Source organism: Myotis nattereri, assembly GCF_964212035.1.
Source record: "Myotis nattereri genome assembly, chromosome: 7".
NCBI lineage: Eukaryota > Metazoa > Chordata > Mammalia > Chiroptera > Vespertilionidae > Myotis > Myotis nattereri.
Genome location: NC_138082.1, coordinates 88,226,997 through 88,254,558, shown reverse-complemented (window position 1 = coordinate 88,254,558; position 27,562 = coordinate 88,226,997).

Here is a 27,562-nt window from a genome sequence, read left to right as displayed (position 1 = left end):
TTCCAACAAGCCAATGTGCCATGCCACGGTGCTCATATTGTGCAGGAGTGGTTTCAAGAACATGAGGGAGACTTTACCTTGCTTAGGTGGCCCCCACAATCACCAGATCTCAATCCAATTGAGCATTTGTGGGACGAAGTTAAAAGAGCCATCAAGCAGCTGGTTCCACAACCATCAAATCTCACAGAACTAGACAGTGCTATTCATCAGGCATGGTGTCAGATTCCTCCCATCACCTTTCTTTTATTTTTTTCTTTTTAATATGGAACACTTCACGAATTTGCATGTCATCCTTGCGCAGCGACCATGCTAATCTTCTCTGTATCGTTTCAATTTAGTATATGTGCTGCCGAAGCGAGCACCATCGCATCACCTTTGAACATCTCGTGGAGTCAATGCCAAGAAGAATTGCTGCACTATTGAAGGCAAAAGGTGGCCCAACAAAGTACTGATGGGGTGGCCATAATAATCTGGCCACTCAGTGTATATTAATAATATATTAATATAATTTAATATATTCACTGTGACAGCATTTCAAAGTGTCCTTTTTTTGTCACTGCCAGCTCTTTTGTCAAATTCTTTTTCATACATCAATATTTAAATCCTGTTTTCTTGTATAATATTTGATTTTAATTTCTAAGTAAATGTGAAATCTTTTTATTTTTCCAATTAATGAATTGGAGTCATTTACTAGTGTAGCATATGTTTTCTTCCAGCTGTTTTTCTATTTTATGCCACAGGCTTTTACATTTTTCTATGAATATGTTTGTACAGTAATAATCATAAACACAAAGAAACACAGGCAATACTCACACATAGTCTTTCACTGTGTAATCTAAACTATTTATTCTTTGTCTTTTTTGACATTTATTTTTCTATATAAAAAGTTATAACTATGTTCATATACATATACCATTTTGCTACTGATTCCCTTTAGACTAATATATTTAGATTTTTCTTTATTTAAGTGGGGCCCAGTGGTTTCTTATTATAACCAATATTGAAATGAGCAATATTTTTATTTTTATCCAATTTGAAACAATACATTTATACTCTATTTAGTATCTATTAGGAAATTAATAAGCTTATTCTACTTCTAAGATGGCATTAGATTTCTATGAGTATTTGATCTTTCATGTTTTCCCAATAACGATTTGTTTGTTTTAAAATAAGTCCTTCCTTTCAGTTTTAGGTCACTCTCAGGGGAAGGCATATGGTAAGACTTGCAAGAAATCTTGCCACACTGTTTTGGAAGTGACATCAACCAAGGCACTGCAGATTTGTGGGCAAGGCCTTGTCAGAGGCTCTTGCCTCAGTTCCCTCCAGTGAGAATCAAGAACACCAACCGTCCTTATGAGTGTCGTCAAATGATTCCAGGGAGCTGCTGCCCCTCATTGTGTGTTGCAAAGTGTATGCTATATGTTGAATCCAGGAGCAGAGGAAAGAAAAATGAACAAGCACCTTTATTTTGACTCTTCAGAGTCTTAAATAGGCTACAGTGCACAGTGAATCTCCCAGGGGAGAACTTGGCTCCCAGTACACCACAAAGCTCTGTAACAATGAATCCACATGTCTCAGTGTACTCACTCAACTCTCCTGAAACTAATATTTTGTGAACATAATTTTAAAGATGCCAGTGTCCAAGGGTTTTAAGAGGTGGTATGAGTAAGCCACTATTCCGTATCCCAGCTGAGAAAGAGCGTGACTCAGCCATGCCACTAAGAGAGTTAAATCATATCCTTATCTGAAAAAGTAATTTGCATCTCTCAGTTTGCATTGCAGCTGAGTAACTTCTTGGAAAGTAAAATGTTTAATCCTTGTTTACTTTAAAATTTAAATGTTGTGTCAGTCAAGATTTTGGGTTCCAGGTAAGAAAAACTAACCCCGATGACATTAAACAAGAGATTTTATTAAGATGATACAATAGCTCACATTATTGATGGGAGTCTTGAAAATAGTCTTGACTAGCAGGAAATTTACATGGAGGGCCTGAATGGTTAAGAAGAAGCGAACTGAACAACCACATTTTATTAAGAATTGTAGACAGTGAGCTTCCACAGCCGGGCACCAAGGCCTAGGCGCATTGATGCCACAAGTTTTTTAATGGATCTAAACAGCTCTCACCCCACTTAATCCTGATGTAACATTCTGGGGAGGATTGTACAATTAGTAAAAATATGTTATCTAGCTTTAATTTTCCTGGCCAAACTAATAGAGGAAATGACCTTTTTCCTAAAGTTTTGTGGTGGTAGAGTTTATTTGCGTCCCATGGGAGCTAGACACTTGTGAGTTTCTTCAAAACATTCTGTTTGAAGACTTGGAAATTGAGTAAATAAATAAATAAACAACCAAACAAACATATGTCATAGTTCCCTATGGATTATTACAACTCTACTTAAAAGGTCTGATAGAGGGCTCAGTGTAGGAGGGGCAGTGAACCCTGCAGAGGAGCTTCACCAGGAAGTAATGAGTGTCCTTGAATGAGCTTGGAGTTCTCTTGAGAATATTCAGGTTGGAGGCTTCATGAGAAATGAGACTATACAGTCAAGCGGGCGGCATATCAGTCACTGAGATTTGGGCATATGCGTTAATAGAACCATTTCTGTATTCAAAGCTGAGAAATTAAAAACAGCTTTTAGTATATTTATTCAGTCATTAATTCCCTTATTTATTTATTGACTTGTTAATCCAATTATATTGTCATAAAAATAAAAGATTATCTTTGAGGAGCTTGAGAGAATCAACATAAAACCACATCATTGCCACACAGGATGATACATGAAATGATATATTCAACAAATCTTTATTGAACACGGATTATGTGCTATGCATCTGGGGGATACAGATATTCAGTACTGTGATGGTTCTCAAGGAGCTCCAGTTAATGATAGAAATAAATGCATAAGTAAATGCAGTAATTACAGTCCTGTGTGATGAGTGCAATAACAGAAACAGATGCTGGTGGCACAGAGATGATTTAATAGACTTTAATGCACGTTAGAGCAAGTGCTTGGCGATTATTAAGAACAGGAGGTAAGAAATAGTAATTATATTTTCTAATTTGTCAGTTCAAAAACTTCACTGATTTTAAGATTCCTCTCACAGCACATTGTCCCTTTATTGAAAAGTCTCCCTGGCTTCATTCCCCATGTTAGAAAGCAGTTTACCATTAATTAGCTGTTAGTCAGCAACTCCAAGTTATTCTTGGAGAAGGAATTACATTCAGAAATCATATTTAAGATTTGGTATTTTTATTTATTCTGAATGCAAGGGGGCTCAGTGAAAATATTTAGATGACTAATATGCTATATAATATTGTTCTCATTCATATTATTAACTATAGCGATAAAGGCCTAATTACTTCTCGGTCTTAATTGGCTAACCTTATTTATGGATACATGGATTCACTTATTCTTTCAATAGCTACTTCTTGAACAGCACCTGAGGCTTGTGCTGGACAAACATATCACAGAAGAATTTGACACAGTCATGGCTTTGAGGTTCTAGAAGAATTATTCAATATTATTAAGTTATTAAGTACACTAATAATAGTTTTTCCAAGAATGTGCACATAGAAGATCACAACTCTGCCTGGAGTCCAGACGAGCCCACATTTTACTAGTCTGTTTACAGCCACAGAGCAAGGCGACGATGAGTCCTTATGGTAGACACCGGGAAAGGGAGAATCGGTTGAAGAAACTGTAGGTAGGGACAATATTTGAGGAGATTGGTGGATGTTTTCCCAGTGAAATAATCATAAAAGTGCTGAAAACTGTTTTTAAAGCATAACAGACAAAACAAAAAAAACAAAATAAAAACAACCATTTCGTCTTTGAAAATCTTCCTAAGAGCATCCAGACAACGGAGATGCATATATTTTAAGAGAACCTGTAGCATGGCCACCTCTATTTCCTCTCAGCTGTGTGCAGGGAGCTCTGAGCTGGAGCAGTGGCAGAGAGCATGCATGCATACCCATCCACACCTGCTGCCACCCTATGTAGATTCACTTCAGGGAGGGAAGACCACCAATCGCCCGCACCGCCCCCGCCCCCCCCCCCCCCCCCCCCCGTCTCCCCAGCTTTGATTTGCAAATGTTTAACTATTTCAGACAGATGTGGCCACTAGGACTTGGATTTTCATAATATTGTTAAAATAAAACACTCCCTGAATTGATCCAAAGATTCAACAAATTTTCTATCAAAATTCTAGTTGCCTCTTTTGCAGAACTTAGCAAGCGGATCCTTAAATTCATATAGAGATGCAGAGATGCATAATGGCCAAAATAATCTTGAAAAATCCCTCGCAATTTCTGATTTATTTTCCCCCAGCTTTTCTTGAGGTATGACTGACAACTAAACTGGTAATAGATGTAAAAACATGAATTGACATAAATTGTGAAAGGATTTCCACAATTAATTAACATACCCATCACCTAACATATTTTTTCTTGTTCTATAATAATTTATTTTCTTTCTTTCTTTTTCTTTCTCTTTTTTTTCTTTTTGTTGAGAACAATTAAAATTGACTGTCTTAGCCAATTTCAGCTATACGTGCAGCATTACCAACTATAGGTTCCATGCTGTAAATGAGACCTACGTGACTTATTAATCTTAAAGCTGAAAACTTTTAACTTTTAACCAATGTCTCCTCATTTCTCCCACCCCAATGGACCTAGCAACCACCATTCTACTCTTTGTTTCTGTGAGTTTGACCATGCCATATTTGTCTGTCTTTCTCTCTGCCTTATTTTACTTGGTATAATGACCTCCAGGTTCACACATGTTATCATAAATGCAGGATTCAATTATTTATTAAATAATATACCTCCAAATGTGTGTGTGTGTGTGTGTGTGTGTGTGTGTGTGTATACATATATATATGTGCATATGCGCATTGGGGCTTAAGGACAAGGCTTAAAGACCCTCTTTCACATTTTATTTCATTAGGGTAACCATCAATGGTTGCTAACTGGTATTTTGCACTTCAGTCCAACAGCTACATTTTTAGAGTTATCTCTCTTCCTGCATGCACAGCAATGGAGTTGGGCAGAGTGTGTAACAGACCCCCTCACTACAGATCTCACAAGACAGGCCTGAAAAGGCTGTGTACAGCATTATTCCAAAGACTAAGGCTTTGTTCCTAATTCATCTTTTAGTAGCTGCCTCCTTCTTTTAATTTGAGCTATTTTCTTAAAGCTACCATATAGTCTTTGTCTATCTCACTAGTTCATATTCAGCCCAGGGATGAACTGCAACAATAAATAAGGCTTGAGTTTTCCAGGAAGTAATTCAGTCCTCCTGTGAATAGAGCCTCACCTCTCTGCTCCTACTTCATTTGTTATGCACTCCTAACTTGGCATGCACCAGAGTGCACTGTGATTATTAATTTACTTCTCTCTGAGTCTTCTATACCTACCTGGAGATCCTTCAGGGCAGGAGTAATGTATTATGCAACTTTTTTTTAATCCTAACATCTATCCTAGTGTTAAGAACTAAGCAAACATTCAGCAAATGTATTCTGAATTAATGAATCAAATCATATTCCATTCATTTGTTTTCCTGTTAGTCTTGCTTATTAACATCCTTGCACTAACAATATCTTATTCTTCACTTTGTTCCAGCAAACTAGAAGTGTTGGGTCCATTTTAGATATTCATTTAAGATTTGTTAAGTTGAATTCTGTGGCATTAATAAATTTGTGAGAATGGTCCATTAATAATTGATAATGCTTATCAATTGATTATAATACAAGTCCACTAAAATATTGCTATTGGGCCTATTTCAGGCAACCCTTTTCTTTTTAAAGGAATATTACCAAAATAAAGTGTCTGAGAGTAGACCTCCCACTATAGGCATTTAGATACAAGCTAGAATGAAATAGGCAGATGAGCGTCACTCAAAGTTTAAGGCAAAACTGCTGTTTGGCATTCACTTCCCTGTGTGAGGAAAGCCTTTTTGCTTTTCTGAATTCCAGTAATTGTCTTGTTTGTAGTCCCTTGCTGTAGACCTTTGCCTCCTGCCAACTGCCTGCCAGATGTGGTCTCAATGCTAAAAAGGAAAAGGTTCCCAGGGAGCATAAGATATATATTGAAACCAAACATGCTTTTAAAATTATTGTTTTACAATTTCCACCAAGACAGCCTTAAGGTGACACTTGCTACTCATTGGATTTCAAAACATTTAGTGAAAGAAGAACTAAAATATAAAAGCTATTATTCACAGATATCCGCACAGCTGACTAGTAAAGTTAGTTTTCCTATTGTGTGTGATTCATATCAATGATGCACCATTTTTTTCTTTCTGATTCTACTTTTATTTATCCTGCTTAGCTATGGCATAGAATTTGCATTTAAATATCAGCTTATCTCTCCCCCTGTGATTTCTAAAGTTAAGGTAAGAATAAAAGATTAGAAAATAGAATGGGGATGTCAAGGTTTCTTCTCTATCTTCAAATAGTTTCCTAACTTAGAATATAAAATAATATCTTTGTCTTACAACCTCTATCTTAGAATGGAACTCCCAGGCTCCTTCTTTATCTTAGAATAAAACCAAGCCCCCAAAATTCTTGAAATCATGAAACATTTTTCAAAACCCTCTATGGTTACTTTCTAAGTGGCCTTGGCAAATGTACTCAGTCTCCTTATATCAATGATTTTTATGTATAAAATAAAATGAACATTAGATATAATACCTATGCTTTAGTCTTATTTTAAGGATATATTTATGAGTAATGTCATCAAGATGGCAGACTAGGAAACCCCATTCCCTCATGTCCCAATGGAAACACTAAATTAACAACCAGATACTGGCTAAAATAATGTCATAGAATCTCTGGATATCAGTCAACAATATACATCAGCCAAGTGAAAAACCTGTCAAGAAATAAACCCACCTTCTTCCATCCCCTTCCCTTCACACCAGTCCCATCATTTTGCCTATAATTCTATATATCATCTATTATCTATCTATCTATCTAAATCTATCTATCTATCTATCTATCATCTATCTATAATCTATCTATCTATCATCTATCTATCCATCCATCTATCATCTATCTTGAACTGCTACGGAATGAGATAAGTATATAATTACCAAGAGTTATTCTTCTAGAGAGATTCAAACATGGCAGCCAACAGGATGAGAGGGAAGAAGAGAGTATGAGTGAGTAAAGGAGCAGGAGGGGCGTGTGGATGTGTGGTGTGTGTCTGAGGTGGAGTGAGGGACAGTTAAACACCACAGGAGTCACAGGGATTGGCAGATAAGGCTCTCCTAGACAGGGAGCCCCTGCTACCTCCACAGGCGCTCCCAGGCCAGCATAGTTTTAGCATGGAACCCACGACATCTTGTAGAAGGTAGCAACAGAGGCCAGAAGTGCTCTTGTGGATTAATAAAATAAAATATCAGAAAAAAAGAGAAATAAACCACATTCAAAATGGTAGGAAATTTCATTGCTTTTGCCTCACACCTAACACAATGTGGTGTGTCTTGGTTTGGGAGAAGTAGCATCCTATTCCCTAATTTCCTTTAATGAACTACAGAAAGCAAAGCAGACCTAAAATGCAACATTGTAACCTGTCTGGGGACTGAGAAATTCCTTTCTCCATCAGCTAACTTGTTGGCTAAAAAACCTAAAACAGCACAGCTTAGATCTCAGCTAGTAAGAGCCATAGGAAGTGAAGGCAAGGCTCATGGAATACATAAGTTGATTATATGCTTGCATGTGCTCAGGGAAAGTGATAATCAATTGAGGAACACAATGGCACAACTAAGGCTCAGAGAAGGGAAGAAGAGAGACTCTATATGAAAATAAGACATTAAAAAACAACTGTATAAGGAGAAGAAAATACACACAAGGAGGCCCAGAGAATCATGTGCCCAAGAAGTGCTGGGAAGATCTCGAGCCTTCATATCGGGCTGTTTCCAAGGCTCAAACTGTATCCTGATAGAAGGCCTTCTCTCTGCATTAAACCAGGTTACAAAGACTGGTATCGGAGGCTTTTTTTTTCAGATGACCAATTTGTTAGTTTAGTGTTTTGTTTTTAATCATAGCCTGAATATATTCTTTCCAATTACTTTTAAAGAGTGGAAGAAGGGAGAGAGAGAGAGAGGAGAGAGAGAGAGAGAGAGAGAGAGAGAGAGAGAGAGAGAGAGAAACATTGATGTGAAAAAGACACATTGGTTGGTTGCCTCTTACATGAGTTCCAACGCCAGGGCCACAGATGGAACCTACAATCAACCAAGGTATGTGTCCTTGACTGTGAATCAAACCCGCAACCCTTTGGTCCACAGGCCAGTGCTCTAACAACTGAGCAGAGCTTTTCAGGGCAAAATGACCAATTTTTTTACTAAAGATCACAAAACATGCAAATAAACAAGAAAACATGACCCAAAAATAGAACAAAAAAATCATTAAACACTGTCTTTGAGTAAAAAACATGCATTGGTCTTACTAGACAAAGGCTATAAAATAATAGTCTTAAACATGCTCAACAAGGGAAAACATGAACAAAACTGAAAGAAAATGAAAGAAATAATATATAAACACAATAATCAAATCACCAAATAGAAAATAAATCCTTTTAAAAAAAGAACCAAAGGGAAATTCTGGAGGTGATAATTAAAATAATTTAAGTAAAGGAATCAGTAAAGAAGTTCGATAAGTGATTAGAAAAAGCAAAATAAACTGCAAATTTAAACACAAGTAATAGGAAAACACTGAGTCTGAGGACAGAAAAATAAAATAATAAGTGAAGTCATCAAGAGAACTAAAGTAAACATGGGGAATGAAAGAATATAAAATCTCACTACAAAAATTCACTAAACACAAATGAAGGCAATGTGGAGAAAATAAGGAAGAAAAAGGTATAAGATAAACAGAAAAATTTTAAAATTAAGCTCTTCCCTCTCAGTAATAACTTTAAATATACATAGATTAAAATTCCTAATCTTACCCAGCCAGTGTGGCTCCATGAGAGGTCACCAGTTCCATTCCTGTTCGGGACACATGCATAGTTGAGGGCTCGATCTCTGATCCCAAGCATGGGGCATGAAGGAGGCAGCTAGCTGATCGATGTTGATGTTTCTCTCATTGATGTTTCTATTTCTCTTTCCTTTCCTCTCCCTTTAAAATCAATGGGGAAAAATACACATAAAAATACGTTTTAAAAAAATCCCTAATAAAAGATATCCTATATAATAAAGAGCTAATATGCAAATTAACCCACATGCCCTCACAAGATGGCTGCCTACAACCAGGCTGGCAGGGGGGTTAGTGAGGGACAACTAAACAACTGAACAAGCAGGCTGCATGGGGCGACCAGGCTGGCAGGGGGGTTAGTGAGGGACGACTAAACAACTGAACAAGCAGGCTACATGGGGCAACCAGGCTGGCGGGGGGGGGGGGGGGCATGAGGGGTGACCAGGCTGGCAGGGGGGGCAGTTGGGGGCAACCAGGCCAGCAAGGGGTGCAGTTAGGGGTGATTAAGCTGCTTGGGGGTACAGTGAGGGGTGGCTAGGCCAGTGGGAGGCAGTTGAGGGCAATTAGGCTGGCTGGGGGGACAGTGAGGGGCAACTAGGCTGGAAGGGGGGAGGTTAGGGGGGAACCAGGCCGGCGGGGGGGGGGGGGGAGCAGTGAGTGGTGACCAGGCAGGCAGGCAGGTGTGCAATTAGGAGTCAGCAGTCAGAATTGTGAGAGGGATGTCCGACTGCCAGGATCGGGCCTAAACCAGCAGTTGGACATCCCCTCAGGGGTCCCAGATTGGAGAGGATGCCGGCTGCGCTGAGGGGACCACCCCCTATGCACGAATTTCATGGATCCAGGCCTCTAGTAGTAACAAAGAGATTCACTGTATCTATAGGGATATAGATAAATAGAATTAAAGTATAAAAAAGATGTTCCATATGAAGTGTAACCAAAAGAAAGCGGAGGTGCCTATACTGATATCAGAAGATATATATTTCACTTTAAAAACTGTTACATAAAGAAGAACATTATATAATGATAATAGGATCAATACACTAAGAAGATATGACTATTATAAATATGTATGCACCAAACACTAGGAGTCCTAAGTATATAAAGAAAACACTGACAAAATTGAAGGGAGGAATAGAAAGCTCTACAGTAATAGTAAGAGAATTTAATACCCCACTTTAAATAATGTGTAGAACAACTGGACAGAATATATACAGTGGGGCCTTGACTTATGAGTTTAATTTGTTCCATGATGGAGCTTGTAACTCAAATTACTCGTATGTCAAATCAACAGTGAATGAGTGAGACACGCGATGCTGGGCTGATGTTGTGGCGTTCACTGTGACAATCGTTGCACCAACTACCGGTAGGGTATCTGAAGCTGGCTCGTAACCCGAATTTTAGCTTGCAACTCAAAGCAAAAAATCGGCCAAGAGACGGCTCGTATCTCGAAAAACTCGTTAGTTGGGACACTTGTAAGTCAAGGACCCACTGTATAAGTAAAAGAAGGACTTAACCAAAACTATAAGCAACTTGGACCACACAAGTATGTACAGAACACTTAATAACCACACATTTTTTCTCAAATATACATTGGAATATTACTCAAGATTGGCCATATGTTAGATAACAAAGTTTAATAAATTTTAAAAGATTGAAATAATAGAGTATCTTTTCTCATCCCAATGGAATAAAAATAGAAATGGACAGTAGAAAGAAAATTTTAAAAATTCAAATCTGTTGAAATTGGTCAGTACATTCAAATAATGAATGGAACAAAAAAAAATCACAAGGGAAATTAGAATATATATTTTTAAATATATTTTTATTGATTTCAGAGAGGAAGGGAGAGGGAGAATAATTGATCAGCTGCCTCCTGCATGCCCCCCACTGGGGATCAAGCCTGCATCCCAGTCATGTGCCTTTGACTGGAATAGAATCCAGACTCTTCAGACCGCAGGCTGATGCTCTACCCACTGAGCCAGACCAGCTAGGGGGTGAAATTAGAATATCCTGAGGTAAATGAAAACAAAAACACAATATACATCAACTTATGGGATTATAACTGTAATGCTTAAATTAAAAACAAACAAACAAAAAAAACCCACACAAAACAAATAAGAGAACTCTAAAATTAACAACCTGATTTTATGCATTAAGGAACTAAAAAGAGTAATATAAATACAAATCTAGCAGAAGGAAGAAAAACAGATTAAAGTAGAGGTAAATAAAATTGTGAAGAGAAAACTATAAAGAAAAATCAATAAAGCAAAGTCTTTTATTCAAAAGATCAGCAAAATTAACAAGCATTTAGCTAGATTAAGAAAAATGAGAGTAGAGTTAAATATATGAAATAAGAAATAAAAGTGGGAACATTACTATTGATTTTAGAGAAATAAAAGGATTATAGAAGAGTTTAATGAAAACTTATAAATCAAAAAATGGATAACTTAGATGAGATGGAAAAATTATTAAAAACATACAACCTACCAAGACTGAATCACAAAGACAGGGAAAATCTGAACAGATCTATAAGTCTTAAGGAGATTTATTCAGTAATCAAAAACTCCCCCCAAAAGAAAATAAGAATTCACTTTTTTTTATTTTATTTTTTATTTTATTGCTTAAAGTATTACAAAGGGTATTACATATGTGTCCATTTCCCCCCCCCCACCCTAGACAGTCCCCTAGCCTCCCCTATCCCCTAGTGTCTTATGTCCATTGGTTATGCTTATATGCATGCATACAAGTCCTTTGGTTGATCTCTTAAGGAATTCACTTCTGAATTCTTCCAAACATTTAAAGAAAACTACTGTCTTTTTAAATTGTTCACACAATGTGGAAGAGAAGAGAATACTTGTTCAAACTCATCTGAGGCTAGCATGACTGTGATACCATAGGCTGACAAAGACACAACACAAATATAAAATGTAGGCCATTATTCCTTAAGAATATTGATGCAAAAATCCTCAATGAAGTACTATTGACCAAATTCTGTAGTTCAAAAGCATATTAAATGATTATACATAATAAGTAAATGGGCTTTATCCCTATAATCCAAGGATAGCTCAACATATGAAAATAAATCATTGAGATGTATTGACATTAAAAATGAAGAAAATACACACACATGATTATCTTCATTGCTTCAGAAAAAAGAGTTTGGAAATATTCAGCACTCTTTCATGGGAAAAAAAAACACCAAAAACCACTTAATAAACTCAGAATAGAAAAAAAGTGCCTTAACATAATAAAGTCCATGTATGAAAAACCAACAGCTAACATACCCAATGGAAAAGGGTGAAAGCTTTTCCCCTAAGATCAAGAACAACATGGATGCCATGTTCTGTTTTCTGTTTGTTTTATTTTTTAAAAAATCTTTATTGTTGCAAGTATTACATATGTCCCCATTTTACCCCCATTGACCTCTTCTAGCCTATCCCTGCCCCCCAGCCCAGACCTTCACCACTCTATTGTCTGAGTCCGTGGGTTATACATATATGCATACAAGTTCCTTGGTTGATCTCTTCCCACACACCCTCCAACTCCTGCCTTCCCTCTAAGGTTCAGCAGTTTGTTGCATGTTTCCATGTCTCTGGATCGATTTTTTTCATCAGTTTATCTTTTCCATTAGATTCCACATATAAGTGAGATCTTGTGATACTTATCTTTCTCTGACTGGCTTATTTCATTTAGCATAACACTCTCCAAGTCCATCCATGCAGTCACAAATGGTAACAGTTATTTTTTATAGCCGCATAGTATTCCATTGTGTAGATGTACCACAGCTTTTTGATCCACTCATCTGCTGATGGGCACTTAGGCTGTTTCCAGATCTTAGCTATTGTAAATTGTGCTGCTATGAACATAGGGGTGCATATATCCTTTCTGATTGGTGTTTCCAATTTCATAGGATATATTTCTAGAAGTGGGGTTACTGGATCAAAATGGGAGTTCCATGTTTAACTTTTTAAGGAAACTCCATACTGTTTTCCACAGAGACTGCACCAGACCTCATTCCTACCAGCAATGTAAGAGGGTTCCTTATTCTCCACATCCTTGCCTACACTTGTTATTTGTTGATTTGTTGATGGTAGCCATTCTGACAGGTGTGAGGTGATACCTCATTGCCATTTTGATTTGCATCTCTCGGATGATTAGTGATTTTGAGCATTTTCTCTCATGCCTCTTGGACTTCTGTGTGTCCACTTTGGAGAAGTTTTTATTTAGATCCTTTGGCATTTTTAAATTGGATTGTTTGTTAAGTTGTATGAGTTCCCTAAATATTTTGGAGATTTACCCCTTAGTGTATGAATCATTGGCAAGTATGTTGCCCTATTCAGTGGACTCTCTTGTCATTTTGTTGCTGGTTTCTTTGCCTGTACAGAAACATCTTATTTTGAGGTAGTCCCATTTGTTTATTTTCCCTTAGTTCCCGTTGTCCTAGGAGATGTATCAGTAAGCATATTTCTACCAGACATGACTTAGATTTTTCTGCCTATGGTTTCTTCTAAAATTTTTATGGTTTCACAGCTTACATTTAAGTATTTTATACATTTTTACTTTATTCTTGTGTATAGGTTAAGTTGGTGGTCTTGTTTCATTTTTTTGCATGTACCTGTCCACTTTTCTCAACACCATTGATTGAAGAGACTATCTTTACTCCATTGTATGATCTTGATTCCATTGTCAAATATTAATTGAGTATACTGTTTTGGGTCGATATCTTAGTTCTATGTTCTGTTCCATTGGTCTGTAGATCTGTATGCCTGTTCTTGTGCCAGTACCAAGATGTTTTTATTGCAATGCCTTTGTAATGTAATTTGATATCTGGTATTGTGATTCCTCAAACTTCGTTCTTTTTTCTCAAGATTGCTGCAGCTATTCATGTCATTTATGGTTCCATATACATTTTTGGAATATTTTTTTCTAGATCTGTGAAATATGCTCTTGGTATTTTAATAGAGGTTGCATTGAATCTACAGATTGTCTTGGGTAGTATGGACATTTAAAACATGTTGATTCTACCAATCCATGAACACAGCATATTCTTTCACTTTTTTATATCTTCCTCTATCTCATTTTGCAACCTCCTTCAGATTTTCAAGTATAGGTCTTTTATCTCCTTCCTTAAATACCTTAAGTATTGTTCAATGGTAAATGGGATAGTTTTTTGTTTTTTTGTTTGTTTGTTTTAGTTTATCTTTCTGTGAGTTCATTATTGGTGTATTAAAATGCCATAGATTTCTGGGTGTTCATTTTGTACCCTGCTACATTGCCAACTTCATTTATTAAATCTAATAGTTTTTTATGGAGTCTTTGGGGTTTTCTATGTAATGAACAATATCATGTCATCTGCAAATAAGGACAGTTTTACTTCCTCTTTTCCAATTTGGATGCCTTTTATTTCTCCTTCTTATCTGATTGCTATGTCTAGCACTTCCAGTACTATGTCAAACAGGAGTGATGAAAGTGGACATCCCTGTCTTTTTTCTGTTCTTAGGGGAAATGGTTTTAGTATTTGCCCATTGAGTACAATGTTGGATGTAGGTTTGTCATATAAGGCTTTTATTATGTTGAGATATGATCCCTCTATTCCCACTTTGCTGAGAGTTTTTATCAAAAAAGGGTGCTGGATTTTATTGAATGTTTTTTCTGTATCAATTGATATGATCATGTGACTTTTGTCTTGCAATCTGTTTATGTGATGTATTACATTTGTTGATTTATTAATATTGTATGAGCTTTGATTACATGGAATAAATCCCACTTAGTCATGTTGTATGAACTTCGTAATGTATTGGTGGCTCGAATTTGCTAATATTTTATTGAGAAATTTAGCATCTGTTAATCAGGGATATTGGCTTATAATTATCATTTTTTTGTATTTTCTTTGTCTAGTTTTGGAATTAGGTCAGTGCTCTCCTCATAGGAAGACCTTGGAGGTGCTCATTGCTCTTGAATGTTTTGGTATGGTTTGAGGAGCATAGGTGTTAGTTATTTTTTGAAAGTTGGGTGTAATTTCCCTGTGAAGCCATCCAGATCTGGGCTTTTGTTTGCTGTACGTCTTTTTATTACTGCCTCAATTTCATCAGTAGTTATCAGCCTATTCAGGTTTTCTGATTATTCCTGATTGTGATTGGAAGATTGTATCTTTCTAGGAAAATGTCCATTTCATTCAGGTTTTCCAGTTTGTTGGAATAAAGTTGTTCACAGTATATATTTTTTTTTAATGATCCTTTGTATTTCTGTGGGGACAGTTGTTACTTCACCTCTTTCATTTCTGATTTTGTTTATTTGGATCATCTCTTTTTTATTTTATTGATGAATCTGGCTAGAGGTTTATCAATCTTGTTTATCCTTTTAAAGAACCAGCCAAAGAACCAGCTCTTGGTTTTATTGATTTTTTTTTTGGCCTCTATGTCATTTATTTCCACTCTGATCTTTATTATTTCCTTCCTTCTACTAACTCTGAGCTTTCCTTGTTGTCCTCTTTCTAGTTCTTTAAGTTGTAGTGTTAGATAACTTATTGAAAGTTTTTTCTAATTTTTTGAGGTAGGCCTGTAGTGCAAGAACTTCCCTCTCAGGACTGCTTTCTGCTTTCACTGTGTCACATTGTTTTTGGGTTGTTGTGTTTTCTTTATCATTTGTTTCCAGGATGTTTTTTTTATTTCTTTTTGATCTCTTTGATAACGAATTCATTGTTTACCACCATGGTATTTAGCCTCCATGTGTTTCATTGTTTTTATTATCATTGATTTCTTATTTTAAACCATTGTGATCTGAGAAGATGCTTTATGTGATTTCAAACTTCTTTAATTTTTAGAGGCTTACCCTGTTTCCTAACATGTGGTCTATCTTTGAAAATGTCACATGTGCACTTGAGAAAAATGTATATTCTGTAGCTTTGAAGTGAAATGATCTGAAAATGTCAATTGATTCCATCTGATCTAATGTGTCACCTAGAATTACTGTTTCCTTGTTGATTTTTCTCTAGAAGATTTATCCAGTGATGTCAGTGGTGTGTTAAAGTCCTTTACTATGATTGTATTGCTGTCAATCTCTCCCTTGATTACCTCCAGAATTTTTTTTTATATATATTTGGATACTCCTGTATTGGGTGGATATATATTTACCACAGTATATCCTATTGTTGTATCAATCCTTTTAGTATTATGAACTGACCTTCATTATCTCTTGTTATGGCCTTCTCTTTGAGGTCTATTTTTTCAGATATGAGTATTGTTACCCCAGATTTATTTTTTTCATTTCCAGTTGTCTAGAATTTTTTTTTTTCTATTCCTTCACTTACAGTCTGTGTGAGTCCTTTGTCCTGAGATGGTCTTTTGTAGGCAGCCTATATATGGGTCACATTTTCTTATCCATCCATCTACCCTATGTCTTTTGATTGGAGCAGTTAATCCATTTACGTTTAAGGTTATTGTTGATTGGTACTTGTTTGTTGCCATTTTTATTCTTCATGCCTGTGTTCTTCCCTGTCTTTCTTTTTTTTTATGACTCAGAAATTTTATTTTATATTTTAATTTATACCTTTATTTTATCCTCAGTGGATATTCCAAATTCCAGTATTCTTAAGGTCCCAAGCCAATTACAATCTTTAGCAGGTGACCTCACCTCCTGACTCACTAAGAAGATGAAACCAACACAGCTTCCTTTTATCACCAAGTTTGCTCCCATAGTCACACACCCATTTCTTCTTTTCCTTTGTTCTTTTTTTAATTCTTTAAATTTTGTTTTATTGCTTAGAGTATTACAAAGAGTAATATATATGTTTCCTTTTTTTTCTCCCCTTGACCTTCCCCCGGCCTCCCCAACCCCCCAGTGTCTTGTTTCCATTGGTTATGCTTATATTCCTTCGGTTGATCTCTTATCCCCACCCATAACCCTCCCCAGCCTTCCCACTGTAGTTTGACAGTCTGTTCAATGTTGCTCTGCCTCTGTATCTATTTTTGTTCATAAGTTTATAATGGTCTTAATTATCCATAAATGAGTGAGATCATGTGGTATTTTTCCCTCATTTACTGGCTTATTTCACTTAGCATAATGTTCTCCAGTTCCATCCATGCTGTTGCAAATGGTAAGAATTCCTTCTTTTGTACAGCAGCATAGTATTCCATCGTGTAGATGTACCACAGTTTTCTAATCCATTCATCTGCTGATGGGCACTTAGGCTGTTTCCAGATCTTAGCTATGGTGAATTGTGCTGCTATGAACATAGGGGTGCATATATCCTTTCTGATTGGTGTTTCTGGTTTCTTGGGATATATTCCTAGAAGTGGGATCACGGGGTCAAATGGGAGTTCCATTTTTAACTTTTTGAGGAAACTCCATACTGTCTTCCATAGTGGCTGCACCAGTCTGCATTCCCACCAGCAGTGCACGAGTGTTCCTTTTTCTCCGCATCCTCTCCAGCACTTGTCGTTTGTTGATTTGTTGATGATAGCATTCTGACAGGTGTGAGATGGTACCTCATTGTTGTTTTGATTTGCATCTCTTTGATGATTAGTGACTTTGAGCATGTTTTCATATGTCTCTTGGCTTTCTGAATGTCCTCTTTTGAAAAGTGTCTATTTAGGTCCTTTGCCCATTTTTTGATTGGATTGTTTATCTTCCTTTTGTTAAGTTGTATGAGTTCCCTATAAACGTTGGAGATTAAACCCTTATCGGTGATAACATTGGCAAATATATTCTCCAATTCAGTGGACTTTCTTGTTGTTTTGTTGATGGTTTCTTTTGCTGTGCAGAAGCTCCGTGTCTTTCTATTTATCCTTTTTAAAAAAGTCATTTTAGCATTTATTTCATTGCTGGTTTGGTGGTAATAAATTCCTTTAGCCTTTTCCTTTCTCTGTGAAGCTTCTAATTTCACTTTCAATTTTGAATGGTAGCCTTGCTGGATAGAGTAGTTTTGGAGTCAGTCCCTTGCTTTTCTTTACTTTGTACTTCATACCACTCCCTTCTGCCCTGAGGGTTTCTATTGAGAAATCAACTGGTATTCTAATTGGAGATCCTTTGTAGGTAACTTTCTCTCTGGCAGCCTTTAAGATTCTTTTTTGTCTTTAACCTTTGTCAATTATGATGTGTCTAGGTATGGGTCTTCTAGGGTTCATCTTGATTGGAACTCTCTGTGCTTCCTGGACTTCTGTGACTTTTTTCTTCCACAAGTGAGGAAAATTTTCTGTTATTAATTTCTCAAACACATTTTCTATTCTTGTTCATTTTCTTCTTCTTCTGGCACCTATTATGAGATGTTTCATTTCATATTGTCCCAAATCTCCTTTAAACTCTCCTCCTGCTTTATAATTTCATTTTCAAATTGCTGCTCTAATTGGGTGTTTTGTTTTGTTTTCTACATTGTCTTCTAACTCTCTGATTCTGTCCTCAGCTTCTTCTAGTCTACTGTTGAATCCTTCCAGGTTATTTTCTATTACAGCTATGTGTTTTTTCATTTCCTCTTCATTCTTATTCATGTTGGTGTATTTCTCATTCAGCTTTTTATAATTCTCATAAAGTTAGTTGTAATTCTTACTCAGATGTTCGAGCATCCTTATAACCATTACTTTGAATTATTTACCTGACAAATTACTTGCCTCCATTCATTTAGTTTCTTCTCTGGCAATTCCTCCTTTTCTTTCATTTAAGGGATGTTCTTTGTCTCACCATTTAATTATTCCTTTGTATTTATTAAATAAAACTGCTGTAAATTCTAAAACAGATTTTTTGGAATCGTCTTATGCATGGACCCAGTAGTGCATTCTCTTAGATCTCCTAAGCTGGGTGTTCTAGGAAAACCCCTTACTTGGTTATTTGAGTTATCCTGTAGTAGTTGGGTCTTGAATGTTATTGTCCCATATGTTGATGGAGTCTCCTCTCAGGCTGGCTGACTATGTACCTCATCTTGGCCACATTATGCAAGCTGTTGTGGAGGCGCTGACTGGATATAACAAAATATGAGACAAAACACAAAACAAAACAAAAAACAAAATAAAAACATACACAAGTCTCCTATAGCACTTAAAAAAGCAACCACTAGAGAAAAGACAATTAGGAAACAAAAAAGAGAGCAAGAATGATAGAAATAAAAAAAGAAATATATATAAGTGGAAAATAAAACAAACAAAGCACAAACAAAAACAAAAAAATGGGAGCAGAATATGTAGATGCAGATCTGAAATAAAGAAAATAAGAATAAGAATTAAGGGAATAGGGGAAAATGGTTTAGAATAAAAGAGGAAGAAAAGAAATGAGAAGTCAAGAAATAAAATTTAAAAAGGGAAATTGAGGAGAAAGCTGATAGACCTTAAAAAAAAAAAAAGGAAAGGAAAAGAGATGATAAAACAGGAGAAAAATAAAAGAGGGGAAAAAAAGAAAGAAAAATTAAGTAGGAGAAGGAAAGAGGAAAAATAGATATATGAGTGAAACAACAGAGACTATAATAATAACAAATAAATAAAGCAGATAGATAAGGAAGGTAAGTATAAAAAGGGGGGAAAAGAAAGGGAAGAGAAAAAGTAAATAAGAGAAAATATAAGAAAAAAGGGAGGAAAGAACAGAAAAGAAAAAAGTGAAGGGGCATTTGTTTCAGCTGAGTTTAATGCCCTATGGGAGCTGGCTTTGGACCCCACTCTTCAGTCTACTGATTCCGGGCTTCCTGTTAGGTACTTAGATGCTAACCACTGTCAGTCACTGTCTTGTTGCTTCCAGCAACCTGCATGAAGCTCCAAGTGATCCACCGATCCACTCTTGTGTCTTTCTCCACAGTGTTTGCTCAAAGCAAAAGGGGCCAATCTGCCCTCTAGAATAAGTTTGTTAGCTTCTTGGAGCCCAGGGCTTGGTCATTAAATTTCCCCTGCTTCCCTGTGCTTTGCCTCTACTGGCCTTTGCCTGCTAGCCAGCTGTCAATCTTAACCTTATACCATATACAATTAACTCAACATGAATAAAAGATCTAATTGTGCAAACCACAACTATATAGCTCTTTCCAAAAAAAAATAAAAGCTTTATTATTTGGCAAATATATGTGTATATATATACTAGAGGCCCGGTGCACAAAAATTTGTGCACTCGGGGGTGGGGAGGTCCCTCAGCCCGGCCTGTGCCCTCTCACAGTCAGGGACCCCTCGGGAGATAACGACTTGCTGGCTTAGGCCTGCTCCCAGGTGGCAGAGGGCAGGCCCAATCCCTAGGGCCAGCTTTAGATCAGGCTCAGCTCCAGCTCTTAGGCCTCCACTGCTGAAAGCAGGTTTCTGGCCTTTGTTTACCTTCTCGATTTGAAACAATGTTGCGATCCTGCTGGCTGAAGCCCGGTGGACTAAAGCAGGTTTCTGGGGTTTTGTTTGGCTTCTATATTTGTAACATAGTTGCTTAGAGTTGCAGCTCAGAGGCCGGCAGCGGCAGGCAGGGAACATTGGAGTCCTCCGTCACTGAAGCAAGCAAGCCTCATGTTCGCTTTAAGCTGCCTGGCTGCCGGCCGCCATCTTGGCTGGCAGTTAATTTGCATATCGCCCTGATTAGCCAATGGGAAGGGTAGCGGTCGTACGCTAATTACCATGTTTCTCTTTTATTAGATAGGATTTATATATATTAATATGACACAGGCAATTAAAGAAAAATAAAAGATAATGTGGACTAGATTAAAATTACAAAAAAAACAACTTTTGTATATCAAAGGTCACTATCAACACATATAAAATGACAAAAACATTTATAAGTTATGTACATGATAAGAGTTAATGTTTAGAATATATAAGAAACTATAACCCAACAACAAAAACAAGCAAACAATTTAAAAATGGCAAGTAACTTAGATATTCTCCAAAGAAAATATACTAATGGCTGGTAAGTACAAAAAAAAATGCTCAACATCACTGATCATTAGAAAAATTCAAATCAAAATTTTAATGATCAAAACAGAAATAGCAATATGGGTAAAGATGTGGAGAATTTGGAATCCTTTTTCATTGCTGGTTGTAATGTAAAATGGTACAACTACTCTAGAAAACAGTATGGTGATTATTCACAAAAGTAAATATAAAATTGCCATAATAATAAATGTCAATAGAATTACCAGAAATTTCATTTTGGTTATATATTCAAAAGAATTTAAAGCAGACTCAAACAGATACCTACCTGTACCCTCATGTTCATAGTAGCATTTTTCATAATATTCAAAAGGTTGAAGCAACCCAACTATCTAATATTAAATGAATAAATAAACAAAATGTAGCCCTGGACCTGTGTTGCTCAGCTGTTTGAGCATCTACCTGTGCTCTGAAAGGTCAATTCCAGGTCAGGGCACTCACCCAGGTTGTGGGCTTAATCCCCGGTCAGGGTGCATACAGGAGGCAGCTGATCTCTCTCTCTTCCTCTCTCTCTCCCCCCTTCCCCTTCCTTTCTCTGTAAAATCAATAAAAATATATATTAAAAATCATCTGCTAAAACCAAAATAAACAAATAAATGAAATGTAATAAATGCATGCAATAGAATATGAGTCAGCCTTAAAAAGAAATTCTGGCACATGTTACAACACATAAAATGAGAAGACATTATGCTAAGTATAATAAACAATCATCAAAGGTCAACACTATATAATTCCACTTACTAGTATATGATGAATCCTCAGCAGTCAAATTCATAGAAACAAAAATTAGAATGGTGGTTCTCAGAGGCTGGGGACAGGGGAGAATGGGGAGGGGTTTTTTTGCTGTTGTTTTGTTTTGTTTTGTTATGAGCAGGGAGCTTCATTTTGAGAAGAGGAGAAAAGTTCTGTAGATTAGATGGCAGCGATGGCTGTACAACAATGTGAATGTACTTAATGTCATTAAAATGTACACTTGGAAATTGTTAAAATATTACAAAAAGAATTATTTTAGTTAAATACCAGAAAAGTACTTGAAATATAAAAAGTACCTTATCGTACATTACCATACATTTATGATTGCTAAGAAATCCTAAATAACTATAAAAATTATAACCCCTCCAACAAAAACAATAACAAAATTTAGCAAAGGCTTGGCCATACTTTACATAAAGAAATCCCATGAAAGGAATGAGAAAGGAAGGGAGGGAGGGAGTGAAGAAGCAAAGATAGTAAGAGTCCTGGATAATAAGGAAATAAGGTGATTAGAATGGAACTAGATAATACTAAGGAGCTTGCAAACCTATTTTAAAAAATGATATCCAGGCCCTAGCCGGTTTGTCTCAGTGGTTAGAGGATCGACCTGAGGACTAAAGGGTCCCAGATTCGATTCTGGTCAAGGGCACATGCCCGGGTTGCCGGCTCGATCCCCAGTGGGGAGCATGCAGGAGGCAGCCAATCAATGATTCTCTCTTACCATTGATGTTTCTATCTCTCTCTCCCTCTTTCTTCCTCTCTGAAATTAATTTAAAAAATATTTAAAAAATGATATCCAGTGCATAGAATTTTATAAGGAATAAGTATTTAGCAAGATTACTGATTTTAGGAATGTTTTATGGTTTTAAGGACAAAGAAGTGTGACTATGCCAGTTCTTGGTGAACTTTGAATTAGAGCTTTCTCAGGAGAGGCAGGGAAGTTCAGCCAGAGTGGAAGTAAGAAAGTGAAGAGAACAAATATAAACTTCCTTACTTCTGGATGCATGACAATGTGCCTCGTTTTAGATAAGGAAATATGAGAAAAAATAACACATGTCACTACCACACTAAAGCGCTTGCCTGTGCTCGAAGCTCCCGCCATCTCTGTGGATGCTGCCATGCATCCGGACCCTGACACGGACAAAATGACTCACAGGATGGCAGCGCTTTTTTCTACTTGTATTCCTGAGGATTTGGGAGCAGATTTCCCTGTGCCTTTTTAGGACACCAAGTATGAATAGGAATAATCCTATGATTTGGTTAAACTACTAAAATTTGGAGGTTTCATTTTATGGCAGAATAACTTAGACTAACCTGAATAATACATTATCCACCGTCACATTTTCATCATCAAAGGAGAAATTCATAGCAGTGCCCAGTCTCAGGTGAAGATTCTTTTCAGACAGATAATTTGTACTGTGCAATAAATTTCTTCTTACCGCTTAAAAAAAGAGATAAAGGAAAGACACCACCAATAGCTCCATAGAGACAGAGCTAATGAGCACTGCGGAGCCCTTGAATTTATAAAATGCCTCTGGTAAAATGCTCAGAGAGTTTAACCCTTTACAATCACAGAAATAACTTATTTTTAAGCTGAATCTCCATTATCGGATTTTACCATAGAAACACAGCTCTTTGAATTTTAAGTGGAAGTAAAGGGAGAAATGTCAAATATGCCTTAGGCTTAAAAACACAGTCATAACATTTTTTGCTCTGTTTGTAACCTTATACAAAGCATGAAATGTGGAAGATCACAGGGCTGTGATTATCATATAAAATAACAGGACCTCTGCTTTGAGAATGATTTATCTTTTTTCCAAGGTTTTGTTAATTTGCTAAGGTTTACTAGAACCGAAGCCAATTATTACATCATTAAGGTGTACCTCAATGTTCACAGAGCAAATAATGACAAAAAAGTAGTATCCTTAATAAATGCATCCAGCAATCCACAAAATTCATTAAAGCCTCGTCATGTATACAATGGAGAGCAAAGAAACCCACTTTACACTTCCACGAGCCAACAGAAGTAAGTGGAGGCATCGGTTGGCACTTGAAGGAAGCTTTATAATGGGGCAGACTAATATGTATAGAGGCCCATTGCCCTTCAAACCTCACCCCTCCCACTTCTTTCTGAAATCCTGACGTGTTTAGAGGAGGGGGCCCTGTGCTGAGACCAGTGAGGAGAAGCCCATGGGATGAGCACAGCAGAGCAGGAAAAGCACAATGACTGGAGTGACAAGGACACCAGTGGGATACCCATTGACTCACCCTGTCTGGCCCCGATTCCTAGCTGAGTAAAAACAAATCTGTCCCCTTATTTGTTTAAGTCACTTTAGGTCATATTTTTTGTTTCCTACAGACAAATACCTATCCTAACTGACCAGAACTTAGGATGTAACTTACTGTTCTAAACTTTTAAATATATATATATATATATATATATATATATATATATATATATATATATATATTATTGATTTCAGAGAGGAAGGGAGAGGACGAGAAAGAGAGAAGCATCAATGATGAGAGAATCATTAATCGGCTGCCTCTTGCATGCCCCCCTACTGGGCATGGAGCCCTCAACCCGGGCATGTGCCCTTGACTGGAATCAAACCCAGGTCCCTTCCGTCTGTAGGCCGACGCTCTATCCATTGAGCCCAACTGGCTAGGGCTGTTCTAAACTGTTTAACATATTTTTCACTTTTACCTTTTAGAAGCTCTTAAGACAGGGGGCTATTATTCCCGACTATGCAGATGAGTACGCTGAGGCCCAGGGTGCAGTCACTCCCCCACCACACCCATCAGATCAGTTTTGTTGCTCACTCTTCCTCCTCATAGCTCCCCCAGAGAATCTGGTTTATGGGTTCCCAACCATCTTTTCAGCAGCGAGCCTCATATTCTTTAAGCCAGAGTCATCTCTGCCACACCGTGGGCCCCTCTGGCCCATTACTACCTGGGCGATCTGGGGCACGTGAGTGAAGGGCTCTGAGCCCCTGTTTGCTTACAGAATCCGAATAAGGATGAAATCCAATAAAGCCTCAGAGCTCCTGGCGAGCACAGCAGCTGAAACTCAGGCAGAGCACTTGCATTTGTTCCAGGCACTGCTTTAAACTGTTCATAGATGGACTCACTTAATCCTCACAGCAGCCCTAAGCAATAAGTAGCCTTGTAATCCAAAATGTAAAGATGAAAATTGGGGACAGGGAGGATGTAAGTGATTTTCCTGAGGATGTACTGGTAGTGATAAAGCAGGGTTCTATCTTGGTGGTTTGGCAACAGCGTCGATGCTCAGGCCTCTGTGCCACACAGGTAAGTCTATTCCCACAACCACATCCTGCATTTTATTTTATTTTTTCCCAATGAATAGCTACAGACCAATAAGAGACCCAGTGGAGCAGTCCCCATGTGTGTGACTCATTCCCCTCTGAGAGTGCACATCATCACATTCCGCATGCATTTCCCACCAGGCTTGCCTCAGCTTCTCTTTGCAGTCCAGCCACACACGGCATCACCCTCTCCCAACACCCAAACTAATTACACTCCTGGTCACACCACTCATTGCACACTCCAAGTCAAACGTCTAATTACACTTCCAGCAAGGCATCTTATTAAAGCCCCAGACAAGCATCTCATTATGGCTTATCAGACAAGCATCTCATTACAGGGCCTGGACACATCTGATTTCCCACAGAGATACCCATCTCATTAAACATTTTTGAGAAACACACATATGAACTGAGAATTTTAGATATTCATATCATTAAATTTGTTCTGTCATATTCCATTTCATGTCAATTCTTTTTATTCAGGGTTTTCTTTTATATAGAAACTAGAGGCCCACTGCACAAAATTCTTACACGGGTAGTGTCCCTAGGCCTGGCCAAGACCAGGGCCAATTTGGGCCTTCCGGATGCCAGCCGGGGCCTTCCTTCATTCTGTGCCGCCCCCTGGTGGTTATCACTCGTCTTAGCGAGCAATCAGACTTCCAGTCTCCCAGTGGAACTCCCGAGGGGGCACTTTGCATATTAGCCTTTTATATAGAGAGATAGCATCATATAATACACACTATTCTTTAACTTCCATTTCTTCATTCTTTAGGTCAGCAAAGCTGTTTTTTATTGTTGACTCTATTACAGATGTCCCTCATTTCCCTCCTCCCTTTGCCTCCCTGTGTCCATGGGTTAAGCATATATTCTTTATCTGATCTCTTCCCATCCTCCTCTCCCTCCTCTTTGAGTGCCAGTAGCCTGTTCCATGCCTCCATGCCTCTGCTCCTTTTTTTTTCATGAGTTTAGTTTGTTCTTTAAATTCCACATGTAAGTGAGATCATATGATATTTGCCTTTCTCTGACTGGCTTATTTCATTTAGCATATTACTCTCCAGCTCCATCCATGGCGTTTCAAAGGATAGGAGTTCCTTCTTTTTGACAGCTGCTTAGTATTCCATTGTGTAAATACACCACAGCGTTTGTGTCCACTCATCTACTAATAAGCACTTGGACTCTTTCCAAATCTTCACTACTGTAAATAGTGCTGCTATGAATATTGGGGTGAATATATTCCTTCTGATTGGTGCTTCAGGATTCTTTGGATATATACCCAGAAGTGGGATAACTAGGTTAAGAGGCAGTTACCTTTTTAATTTTTATAGGAAACTCCATACTGTTTTCCACAGCGGCTGCACCAATCTGCATTCCCACCAACAGTGCACTAGGGTTCCCTTTTCTCCACATCCTTGTCAGCATTTTCTTTGTTGATTTACTGATAGTTGCATTCTGACAGGTATGAAGTGATACCTCATTGTAGTTGTATTTTGCATCTCTCTGACTAGTGACATTGAGCATTTTTTTCACATATGTATTGCCTTTCTGTATGTCCTCTTTGGAGAAGTATCTATTTAGGCCCTTTGCCCATTTTTTATAGGATTGTTTGTCTTCATAATGTTGAGTTGTATATGTTCTTTATATATTTTGGCGATTAACCCTTTATCTGATGAATAATTGGCAAATATACCCTACCATATGGTGGGTTCCCTTTTTGTTTTGTTGATGGTTTCTTTTGCTGTGCAGAAGCTTTTAAGTCATATGTAGTCCCATTTGTTTATTTTTTTTCCTGTGTTTTCCCTTCTTATGGATGCATATTGGCAAAAATATTGCTCTAAGAGATGTCTGATATTTTACTTCTATGTTTTCTTCTAGGATTTCTATGGTTTTGTGGCTTCCATTTAAGGCTTTTATCCAGTTTGAGTTTATTCTTGTGTAAGCTGTAAGTTGATAGTTTGGTTACATTTTTTTTTTTTTTTGCATGTTGCTGTCCAATTTTCCCATCACCATTTATTGAAAAGACTGTTTTTACTCCGTTTTATGCTCTTACTTCCTTTGTCAAATATTAACTTATCATAAAGGCATGGGTTGATTTCTAAGTTCTCTGTTCTGTTCCATTGATCTCTATGCCTGTTCTTGGCCAGTCCCAGGCTGTTTTGATTACAATGGTTGGTGGTATAGCTTGATATCCAGTAATGTGATCCCTCCAACTTTGTTCTTTCTCACGATTGCTGTGGCTAGTCAGTCTTTTTTGGTCCCATATAAATTTTTGGAATATTTGTTCTAGATCTGTGAAATATGCTATTGGTATTTTAATAAGGATCATGTTGAATCTATAGATTACTTTGAGTAGTATGATATCTTAATGATGTTAATTCTTCCAATCCGTGAGCACAGTATATGTCTCCACTTGTTTGTATCTTCCTCTATTTCATTTGTTAGTGACCTATAGTTTTCTGAGTGTAGGTCTCTTACCTCCTAGGTTAAGTTTATTCTCAGGTACCTTATTTTTGTTGTTGTTGAAATGATAAATTGAATTGCTTTCTTGCTTTCTCTTTCTGAGAGTTCATTATTGATGTATAGAAATGCACCAATTTCTGAATATCAATTTTGTATTCTGCTACTTTGCTAAAT